This window comes from Muntiacus reevesi, chromosome 7, assembly GCF_963930625.1.
Source record: "Muntiacus reevesi chromosome 7, mMunRee1.1, whole genome shotgun sequence".
Classification (NCBI taxonomy): Eukaryota; Metazoa; Chordata; class Mammalia; order Artiodactyla; family Cervidae; genus Muntiacus; species Muntiacus reevesi.
In genome coordinates, this window is record NC_089255.1 from 10178270 (window position 1) to 10191057 (window position 12788).

Below are 12788 nucleotides of genomic sequence, written 5' to 3' on the forward strand. Positions count from 1 at the left end.
TATTCACAATAGCCAAAAAGTAGAAGTGACCCAAGTTTATAAATTCACAGATGAACAAAATGTAGTATATACACAAAATGGTATATTATTTAGCCTTGAAGAGGAAGAAAATTCTCATATGCTACAACATGAATGAACCCTGAAGACATTATGATAAGTGAAATAAGTCAGTCATAAAAGAAAAAAATGCTATATGATCCCACTTATATATAGGGTTCCCAGAGTAGTCAAGTTCATAGAGGCAGAAAATAGAATGGTCCAGGAAATGAGGGAAGGTCAAAATGGGGATTCCTTGTTTAATGGGTACTGAGTTTCAGTTTGGGAAGATATTTTTAAAAGTTCTAGAAGTTTTAGAAAGGGATGGTCATAGTGAGTACATGACAAAGGGAATGTACTTAATGCCACCCAAGTGTTCACATGAAAATAGTTTAAATGGTAAATTTTGTGTTATCTACATCTTACCATGATTTTTTTTTTAAAAAAGAGTCAGGAGACTAATACCTGCCTGGAATAACCCACAGAGCTGTGATGCAATCACATGTGGGGCCTTGTACAAATGAATTAATAGCAATAAGCTCCCAGAACCATTTCCCTAATCTGATGTTGTAGAGAGCTCCAGACCACAATTTCAAGCCACAGCAGTGTCTCCCATCTAGTATCCTCAGTCCATCGTGTAACTCTAGCAGACAGCTCTGGGGCCCTGGGTACCATTCCCGCCATACCCCTGACTGAATTCACATTAGCTACTGAGGCCAGATCCCTGTGACTCAGGTTCCCCAGGCCCTGACAGTGCCCTCCTTGAGGGGTGCCAGAGTCACCTGCCTGCTGGCCCAGGGCCCTCTCCCATATGGGCTGCAAACCTCTCTTCACACAGGGAAGCAACCAAAGTGTGAGGCAGATAACCAGACGGCCTCAGGGCAGCCCTCAGTCAAAGAGAAACAGACCCAGCGGGTTAATGCTCCACATCCTGTCCCTCCAAGGAGACAGTCTCATAGACATCCTGGGTGATTCTCAGGAGGTCCCACAGCAGAAGCGATGCAATCCCATTGCCCCCAAGTAGTGACCTCCTTGGAGAAGGCAATGGCACTCCACTCCAGTACTCTTGCCTGGAAAATCCCATGGACGGAGGAGCCTGGTAGTCTGCAGTTCATGGGGTCGCGAAGAGTCGGACATGACTGCGCGACTTCACTTTCACTTTTCACTTTTATGCATTGGAGAAGGAAATGGCAACCCACTCCAGTGTTCTTGCCTGGAGAATCCCAGGGATGGGGTGGCACAGAGTCGGACACAACTGAAGTGACTTAGCAGTAGCAGCAGCAGCAGTGACCTCCTTAGCGGACCACACCCGGGCTTTACCCCATCCTTGTCTTACTGCTCCCACTCTTCACTCTGGTTGCTCAGAGTCACACCCCAGATAAACTACCCGAAATCAAATCCAGATCTCAGGAAAGCCAATTAAAAACACTATGGCCCATAGTATTTTCTATGATTCTTAATTTTATATCAATTTCTTTAACATTTTATAACTTAACTGTGTTTTAGATATAAGCAGTTCTTAGCTGTGTTCTAGAGTATATTAACAATCTATAAATATTTTGAGACTTGAAACATCTTCTTACCTTGGAAGGTGACTGGGTTCCCAAGCCAGCACACAAAGCTCCTACTCTAAAGTCAAAGGGGAAGTGGTGGTCAGGGAAGGATTTCCATGCAAAACTTTGACCTGAAACTTACAGAATTACCAAGAGTACAAGGACAAAAGAACCGCACATTGAAGAACTGAAGAAGAGAAAACTGTCTGAGCTTCTCACCCAACGGTATAGTCACACAGCTCTTTAAGACTTAACTGTAGGCATTTCTAAAGGCAAGTTGCCTGGGGTCAAAAGACCAAGTTTTCTGCCACCCCAGAGGTACTAAAGGTAGACTGATGGACACTCAAAGCTGAAAAGCAAGAGAGGTGGTATTCATTTTGTTTCAGAAGAAGACAAGACTAGATCAGTGAAGCTATTTGGAGATTGAACTTTTCCAGGGATTTTTGCTTTCTGAGTCATAACAAAAACTCCAGAACAAGCTGACACGGCTTGCAATGAAGGTGAGGGGAAGGGATGGTTTGAGAAAGGGATGGGGATAGATACTCTACAAAACACCTGATCAGTAATCTTCAGCCTTCATAAAACTGAAAATAATTAAGGCCTTGCCCTGGATTAAACCTTCCCTTAAGGAAATGTTGTAGCTGGTTTGGTCTTCTATCCAGACCACTAAAACTTTCTCCATATCTTATAATAAGGCTGTTTCACTTTCTTATAGTGAGTTCACTGGAGTGGCCATTTTATTTTTTTTTTAAGAACTTTACCTTTGCAGTCACAGCTTGGCTAACTCTTTAATGCAAGAGGTCTAGCTTTCAGCTTATCTCTGCTTAAACCAAGATACTTCATTTAAGTTGAGACATGTGTGACTCTTCCTTTCATTTGAACACTTACAGGCCATCGCAGGGTTATTAATTGGCCTAATTTCAGTACTGTTGTGTCTCAGGGAATAGGAAGGCTCAAGGAGAGGGAGAGAGATGGGTAATGGCCAGTCAGTTGTAATAGGTAGAACACACAACATTTATCAAGGTTGTCAATTTGTATGGGCAAAGTTCATGGTGCCCATAGCACTAATATCCAAGAACTAAAACATTACCAGCAACCCGAAAGCACTCCCTAGGGTAACCAATATTGTGACTTCTAAGAGGACAGTTTAGTTTTCCTGCTTCTGTATAATATAAATGTGATCTTACAGTAATGCCCTTTTGTGTCTGGATTCTTTTACACAACAGTGTGAGAGTCATCCATATGGTTGCCTGTAGTTACAAGTGGATCATTCACATTACGTACAGAGTGCCACAGTGTAAGTGTGTCGCAGTTCATTTATGCATGCCGTTATCGACGGGCAGCTCCCAGTTTGGGCCTTTTATGAATGGGCTGCTGGGAATATTTTGTACATTTCTTTTGAGGAACAATTATACATGTTTCACCCAGGAACGAAATTGCTTGATACAGATATGTGCAGCTCCAAAAGATACCGCCAAACATTTTTCCTAAAGAGCTGTACCAATCTGTACTCTTACCAGCAAGGAACAGTGTGAAAAGGCAAAAAGATATGACACTGAAAGATGAATTCCCCAGGACCGTAGGTGCCCAATATGTGACTGGAGAAGAGTGGAGAAATAATTACAGAGACAATGAAGAGATGTAGCCAAAGCAAAAACAACGCCCAGTTGTGGATGTGACTGATGATGAAAGTCAAGTCCAGTGCTGTAAAGAGCAATATTGCACAGGACCCTGGAATGTTAGGTCCATGAATCAAGGTAAATTGGAAATGTTTGCCATCTCAAAGAGGAAATGGCAAGAGTGAACACTGACATCTTAGGAATAAGTGAACTAAAATGGACTGGAACGGGCAAATTTATTTCAGATGACCATTATATCAACTATTGGGGGCAAGAATCCCTCAGAAGAAATGGAGTGGCCCTTATAGCCAACAAAAGAGTCCAAAATGCAATACTTGGGTGCAATCTCAAAAACGACAGAATGATCTCTTAGTTTCCAAGGCAAACCATTCAATAGCACAGTAATTCAAGTCTATGCCCCAACCATTAAGGCAGAAGAAGCTGAAGGTGTACTCTTCCATGAAGACCTACAAGACGTTCTAGAACTAACACCAAAAAAAGATGTCCTTTTCAATCATATGGGACTTGAATGCAAAAGTAGGAAGTCAAGAGATACCTGGAGTAACAGGAAAGCTTGGCCTTAAAGTACAAAATGAAGCAGGGCAAAGGCTAACAGAGTTTTGACAAGAGAACACACTGGTCATAGCAAACACCCTTTTCCAACAACACAAGAGACAATTCTACACAAGAACATAACCAGGTAGTCAATACCAAAATCAGATTGATTACATATTCTTTGCAGTTGAAGATGGAGAACTCTATACAGTCAGCAATAACAAGGCTGGGAGCTGACTATGGCTCAGATCATGAACTCCTTATTGTAAAATTCAGACTTAAACTGAAGAAAGTAGGGAAAACCACTAGACCAATCAGGTATGACCTAAATTAAATCTCTTATAATTATACAGTGTAAGTGACAAATAGATTCAAAGGATTAGATCTGATAGAGTGCCTTAAGAACTATTGACAGAGATTCTTGACACTGTATAGGATGCAGTGATTAAGACCATCCCTAAGAAAAAGAAATGCAAAAAGGCAAAATGGTTGTCTGAGGAGGCCTTACAAATAGCAGAGAAAAGAAGAGAACCTAAAGGCAAAAGAGAAGAGGAAAAATATACCCATTTGAATGCAGAGTTCCAAAAAACAGCAAGGAGAGATAAGAAAGCCTTTCTCAGTGATCAATGCAAAGAAATAGAGGAAAACAATAGAATGGGAAAGACTAGAGTTCTCTTCAAGAAAATTAGAGCTATCAAGGGAACATTTCAAGAAAGATGGGCACAATAATGAACAGAAATGGTATGGACCTAACAGAGGCAGAAGATATTAAGAAGAGGTGGCAAGAATACACAGAACTATACAAAAAAGATCTTAATGACCTAGATAACCACGATGGTATGATCACTCACCTAGATCCAGATATCCTGGAGTGTGAAGTCAAGTGGGCCTTAAGAAGCATCACTACAAACAAAGCTAGTGGAGGTGATGGAATTCCAGTTGAGCTATTCCAAATCCTAAAAGATGATGCTGCGAAAGTGCTGCACTCAATATGCCAGCAAATTTGGAAAACTCAGCAGCGGCCACAGGACTGGAAAAGGTCAATTTTCATTCCAATCCCAAAGAAAGACAATGCCAAAGAATGTTCAAACTACCACATAATTGCTCTCATCTCACATGCTAGCAAAACAGTGCTAAATATCCTCCAAGCCAGGCTTCAGCAATACATGAACCGTGAACTTCCAGATGTTCAAGCTGGATTTAGAAAAGACAGAGTAATCAGGATCAAACTGCCAACATCTGTTGGATTATCAAAAAAGCAAGAGAGTTCCAGAAAAAAAACTACTTCTGCTTTACTGTCTCCACCAAAGTCTTTCACTGTGTGTATAACAACAAACTGTGGAAAATTCTTCAAGAGATGGGAATACAAGACTACCTTACCTGCCTCCTGAGAAATCTGTATGCAGGTCAAGAAGCAACAGTTAGAACCAGACATGGAACAACAGACTGGTTCCAAAATGGTAAAGGAGTACATCAAGGCTGTATATTGTCAGCCAGCTTATTTAACTTATATGCAGAGTACATCATGTGAAATGCCAGGCTGGATGAAGCACAAGCTGGAATCAAGGTTGCTGGGAGAAATATCAATAACCTCAGATACGCAGATGACACCACTCTTATGGCAGAAAGTGAAACAGAACTAAAGAGCCTCTTGATGAAAGTGAAAGAGGAGAGTGAAAAAGTTGGCTTAAAACTCAACAGTCAGAAACTAAGATCATGGCATCTGGTCCCATCACTTCATGGCAAATAGATGGGGAAATAATGGAAACAGTGAGAGACTTTATTTTGGGGGGCTCCAAAATCATTGCAGATGGTGACTGCAAATTAAAAGATGCTTGCTCCTTGGAAGAAAAGCTATGACCAACCTAGACAGTATATTAAAAAGCAGAGACATTACTTTGCCAACAAAGCTCTGTCTAGTCATAGCTATGGTTTTTCCAGTGATCATGTATGGATGTGAGAGTTGGACTATAAAGAAAGCTGACTGCTGAAGAATTGATGCTTTTGAACTGTGGTACTGGAGAAGACTCTTGAGAGTCCCTTGAACTGCAAGGAGATCCAACCAGTTAATCCTGAAGGAAATCAGTCCTGAATATTCATTGGAATATGAATATGCTGAAACTGAAGCTCCAATACTTTGACCACCTGATGCAAAGAACTGACTCATCTGAAAAGACCCTGATGCTGGGAAAGATTGAAGGCAGGAAGAAAAGGGGGTGACAGAGGATGAGATGGTTGGATGGCATCACTGACTTGATGGGCATGAGCTTGAGCAAACTCTGAGACTTGGTGATGGACAGGGGAGCCTGGTGTGCTGCAGTCTATGTGGTTGTGAAGAGACACTTCTGAGTGACTGAACTGAACTGAACCAGCAGAGATGAGAGTTCCAGGGTTCCCCCATCCTTCCCAACATTTTCTATTTTTCATGTTAGTTATTCTAGTTGATTTGTAATTGTATGGCTGGAAGCTTGTTTCTGAAAATGCCAGGTTCTTTTTAAAATTCTTTAATCTGGGTAGGTTTTAAAAATAGAGAAAAGTGGAAACTGGGGAAGAATAAATTAGAGAAAACTTGATTTGTAATGTATCCCTTGCTTTACTCTTTTGGGTTCCTATTATATGCACATGTTAATTTGAAAAACATATAGGTTCCTATAATCCTGAGGTTCAGAAACTGGAGGATGATAAGACTTTTACTACTTAGAAATATGTTACTACTTTCTTAAGTTAACTGAGGGCTGTGCACTGATAATGATATTTGTTGTTGTTCAGTCCCTGTCATGTCCGACTCTTGGCAACCCCATGGACTGCAGCACACCAGGCTTCCCTGTCCTCCACTATCTCCCAGGGTTTGCTCAAACTCATGTCCATTGAGTTGGTGATGCCATCAAACTATCTCATCCTCTGTCACCCCCTTCTCCTCTTGCCCTCAATTTCTCCCAGCATTAGGGTCTTTCCCAATGAGTCGGCTCTTTGAGTCAGCTGGCCAAAGTATTGGAGCTTCAGCTTCAGTCCTTCCAATGAATATTCAGGACTGATTTCCTTTAGGATGGACTGGCTGGATCTCCTTGCAGTCCAAGGGACTCTCAAGAGGCTTCTCCAGCAATTTGAAAGCATCAGTTCTTCAGTGCTCAGCCTTCTGTATGGTCCAACTCTCACATCTATACATGACTACTGGAAAAGCTACACTTTTGGCTATACAGACTTTTGTCAGGAAAGTGATGTCTCTGCAACTAAACAACAAATATGCTGTTTGCTGGTGGTTGAATCTGAGGATGCTGAATCATAGATACAGAGGAACTGCTGATAAGGAGGCAGATTTTCAACCGTGCAGAGGATTGGTTTCCCTAATTCCTGAGTTATCCTGGCACCAGCTGGACTACCAGAACAGGTAAAATGAGGAATGGCTGTGTACCCAGGGAAGAGAGTTTAGGTAAAAAGCCCACCTCTCATCAACCCTTTATGAAGATCCCCAGCAGTGGCAACAAAAGATAACTGAGATTAGTGGCAATGAAAAAATATAAGGGAAGTGAAACCTTCTGTTTGGGGGCTATTTGGGAGAACTTGGACCAAAGGACATCTCACATATATTTGATAATCCCTAATATTCCTTCTGTTTACAGCAGAGGTTGAAAACTCATATGCCTTCCAGGTAACATGAGTACATGAACCAAGCTATGAGAGTAGAACAACTAACCGGGTGTGGGACAGACTGCAAACAGGAAGGCGCCACATAAAGGAATCCACATTCAATTACAAAAAAAACAATAACAACAACACTGACCCTGCCAAAGGAAACACAGAAGCTGGCTCCATTTCTATGTCACCAGTTTGCAAACACTGTTCTACATGATGTTAAAACATAAAACATGTTCAATGGTTTAAAGGCTAAAACATTTTTAGTCTAAAAAGCTCTATGTAGCCACAGGACTGGAAAAGGTCAGTTTTCATTCCAATCCCAAAGAAAGGCAATGCCAAAGAACGCTCAAACTACCGCACAATTGCACTCATCTCACACACTAGTAAAGTAATGCTCAAAATTCTCCAAGCCAGGCTTCAGCAATACGTGAACCATGAACTTCCAGATGTTCAAGCTGGTTTTAGAAAAGGCAGAGGAACTAGAGAGCAAATTGCCAACATCTGCTGAATCATCAAAAAAGCAAGAGAGTTCCAGAAAAACATCTATTTCTGCTTTATTGACTATGCCAAATCCTTTGATCACAATAAACTGTGGATCACAGTTTATTGTATTACAACAAAGTATTACAATAAAGTGTGGATCACAATAAACTGTGGAAAATTCTGAAAGAGATGGGAATACCAGACCACCTGACCTGCCTCTTGAGAAACCTATATGCAGGTCAGGAGGCAACAGTTAGAACTGGACATGGAACAACAGACTGGTTCCTAATAGGAAAAGGAGTACGTTAAGGCTGTATATTGTCACCCTGCTTATTTAACTTATATGCAGAGTACATCATGAGAAACGCTGGGCTAGATGAAGCACACGTTGGAATCATGATTGCTGGGAGAAATATCAATAACCTCAGATATGCAGATGACACCACCCTTATGGCACAAAGTGAAGAAGAACTAAAGAGCCTCTTGATGAAAGTGAAAGAGGAGAGTGAAAAAGTTGGCTTAAAGCTCAATATTCAGAAAACTAAGATCATGGCATCTGGTCCCACCATTTCATGGCAAATAGATGGGGAAACAGTGGAAACAGTGGCTGACTTTATTTTGGGGGACTCCAAAATCACTGTAGATGGTGATTGCAACCGTGGAATTAAAAGACACTTACACCTTGGAAGGAAAGTTATGACCAACCTAGATAGTATATTAAAAAGCAGAGACATTACTTTGCCAACAAAGGTCCGTCTAGTCAAGGTTATGGTTTTTCCAGTGGTCATGTATGGATGTGAGAGTTGGACTGTAAGGAAAGCTGAGCGCCGAAGAATTGATGCTTTTGAACTGTGGTGTTGGAGAAGACTCTTGAGAGTCCCTTGGACTACAAGGAGATCCAACCAGTCCATCCTAAAGGAGATCAGTCCTGGGTGTTCATTGGAAGGACTGATATTGAATCTGAAACTCCAATATTTTGGCCACCTCATGCGAAGAGCTGACTCATTTGAAAAGACCCTGATGTTGGGAAAGACTGAGGGCAGGAGGAAAAAGAGACGACAGAGGATGAGATGGTTGGATGGCATCACCGATTCAATGGACATGAGTTTGGGTAACCTCCGACAGTTGGTGATGGACAGGGAGGCCTGGCGTGCTGTGGTTCATGGGGTCACAAAGAGTCAGACACGACTGAGTGACTGAACTGAACTGAACTGAACATCTGGAAGTTTGAACCAGCTTGAACATCTGGAAGTTCATGGTTCATGTATTGCTGAAGCTGGCTTGGAGAATTTTGAGCATTACTTTACTAGCGTGTGAGATGAGTGCAATTGTGCGGTAGTTTGAGCATTCTTTGGCATTGCCTTTCTTTGGGATTGGAATGAAAACTGACTTTTTCCAGTCCTGTGGTTTAGTTCAGTTCAGTTGCTCAGTTGTGACTCTTTGCGACCCCATGAATCGTAGCAAGCCAGGCCTCCCTGTCCATCACCACCTCCCCAAGTCTACTCAAACTCATGTCCATTGAGTTGGTGATGCCATCCAGCCATCTCATCCTCTGTCGTCCCCTTCTCCTCCTGCCCCCAATCCCTCCCAGCATCAGGGTCTTTTCCAATGAGTCAACTCTTCGCATGAGGTGGCCAAATTATTGGAGATCCAAATTGAATGGAATGAAAAGTCCTGACTTTTTTTTTCATCTGCATATTGATAAAGGGGACATTTTAACTCTTACATAAGATGAAATTTATTTCCCCTTTGGGGAAAAGGAGGAAATGTCCTATACCTCCAAGCATGGTCTTTGAAACATTGTATGAATTGAGCTTCCCAGAGGTAAAGTATCTGACTGCCAATGCAGGAGATGCAAGAGACACATGTTCAATCCCTGGATCAGGAAAATCCCATGAAGTAGGAAATGGCAACCTGCTCCAATATTCTTGCCTGGAAAATTCCATGGACAGAAAAGCCTGGTGGGCTACAGTCCATGGGGTCCCAAAGAGTCGGACACGACTGAGCATGCATGCACATGAATGGGCCTTAAGTGTCTATTAAATGAATGCATGGGGTTATAAGCAGAGCAAAGCACTAGCTGGAGAAAGAACCATGACCTCTGTTTTTGAGGTTATAAAACTGGGGGAGTGGACCTTCAACTCTAACCCTCCTCTTTCTCTTCAGGATTTTTTTTTTTAAGGTTTTTAAAACGACACTTATTTCTTAAAAGTTAACATGCATAATAAGAAAGCAAAACACACAAGAAGCAAACAATGAAGTCATTCATAGTTACAAGCAGTTGACCATCTGATGTGTCCTTCTAGGTCTCCTTTGTGCATTTTCCCAACGAAGCATCCATTTTTACGTAGGATCATACAGCTAGTATCATGCTGTTTCAAACATCATGAATATTTACCATTTTGACTAAACCCAAATGTCTTCGTAGGAGGCCGAAGACTTCAGTGCTACATGATTTTCTTCATCTCATTGCTCCAGCAGAGAACAGAGAACATGGGCAGCCTCCCAAGAACAGCTACCACAGAACTCACTCCCCAGGTGGCATCCAGCCACCTCAGCACTTGGTGCTTTGGAAATGGGGCACAAGGCCTTCAGAGATCACATCGATAACCTTTCTGTATCTCCCTGACTTCATGCTTCTTGAGGACAAATAGGGGGTGTCTCCCTCACAGAATTGTGAGGAGTAAATAACATTGTGTGCATAAAAGGCTTAATGTAGTGCCCGGCACATTGTAAGCACCAAGTGAGTTGTGGATATGATTAGCTATTATGGGAATTCCTGGCGCAGGAATTTTTTGTAATCGACCTAATTGGAGTGGCAGCGGGGCGGGGGCGGGGGGTGGTGCGGTAGAACAAACTGAGAAGCTGAAGAAAAACAAAATTATTTCAACAGCTGCTTATTAGTCATTTTAGAAAAGGTGAAAGTGGACAGTTGTCTAAATAAATTAAATTCCCTTCATTTAAATACAAATATTTGTGGATACATGTGTACACTTAGATACACACAGAATTCTGGAGGAATAGTTAACAGATGATAGCGGTTATCTCCAGGGACACCTTGACCTGGGAGCAGCAACTGGGGAAAGACTTTTAAATTTTTGCCAGGTGTCTATATTATCTACTGAAAATTTTCAATTCATTTTTAAATTAATTGCTGCTAGTTTAAAATCTCTCCTAAATTTTGTTGAAAGTGGACTAACTGAAATTGAGAATGGCCGTTTCCCGTTTTTAACTGTCGAGCGCGGATACCGCCCCCTAGCGCCTGGTACCCACCACCACAACATCTTTGTTAAGTAAGCCCTGCGCCAAGCTGCTTCAGTCCTATCTGACTCTTTGTGACCCCGTGGACCATAGACCACTAGGCTCCTCTGTCCATGGAATTTCCCAGGCAAGAATACTGCAGTGGGTTGTCATTTCCTTCTCCAGGGGATCTTTCCGACCTAGGGATGGAACTTGCATTTCTTATGTCACCTGCATTGGCAGGTGGCTTCTCTATCACTAAGGCCTCCTTTGAAGTCCCGTGTGAAAGTGTTAGTTGCTCAGCTGTGTCCGACTCTTTGTGACCCCAGGGACTATGTTCCGCCAGGCTCCTCTGTCCATGGAATTCTCCAGGAAGAGTACTGGAGTGGGCAGTCATTCTCTTCTCCAGTGGATCTTCCCAGCACAGGGATCGAACCCAGGTCTCCTGCATTGCAGGCAGATTCTTTACAGTCTAAGCCACCCTAGCAAGGCTCAATCTAAAATCCTCTGGTTAAGACTATGAGTAGTTAATGCATTACACTACTGAACTATTGCCTACTCATATAGTCCAATCCTGCCATGATCGAATATCTAGGGACTGTGAAGAATGCCTACGATATCTCATGCCTTATTCTTGCTGGACAAGTAAAATAATAGATCATTTACATTACAATATATGCATTCATTTTTTTCCATTCTAAACTCGACAATTACCTGAAGCAAAAGGACTTCTCTTTTTCAGTTTTATCTCGTGTACATCATTTTATTTGTATTAAATCATCATTTACTAATTTCCCTCTTTGCATTTGTTCAAATAGAGGTGTTGTTCCACATACAAACCTTTTATGTATTTAGGTAAACATTTCTGAACTCTATTTCAGACTTTTTAGTTGTTCTTTATGCTATTTATTGTCATGTTATACACTTTTTAAAGTAATGTTTTCATTATTTTAAAGTATGTTCCCATTGTAAAGAAATTTTGGCAAAAACAGTAAAGCATAATGAATGAAATAAAAGCAAGACCTAACTCTACCATCAAAAGATAACTACGTTAACATTTCTGTTTTCCTCCAGTTTCTCTAATGTTGTTCATTTTTAAACAGTTTTCACACTGAATTTTTAAGTCTATAAAGTACATTTCCACTATCATATATAAACATCAAGTGTTTGTCCTGGTCAAATATTGCAAAGATATCATTAGAAACTGTAAGGCATGTTTGGATATAAGGACAAAGTTCATTTTGAACACACACACACACACTAATGCAGGGTTAGTATCGGACCCTTCAGTAAATGTCATATTTTGTTCAGACACATAACCACTGGGTGTGTATCACACTGGAGGTCACATTTTATAGTCATTCAATAATCCCCATTCAATAATCTTGTATCCTTGGCCTTTGAAAAATATTTGGGCATTGGATGGAATTCTTGGGGGTCTGACCTAGCGACTGAAGGTGCATGACTAATGGGGCATGATCCCAGGCAAGGGAGAAATCAACTGAGTTCGAGGACCTGCGAGGGGAAAAAAAGGGCCGGGCTCAGATAGGTCTGAAACCTGAGCGCGGGGTAACCTCATTGTTTATTTATAGTTTTCCAATTTTCTTTCGGATAAGTTCACCCATTTGGGAGAACAATTTCGATCACCAACTCCTAATACAAGTTC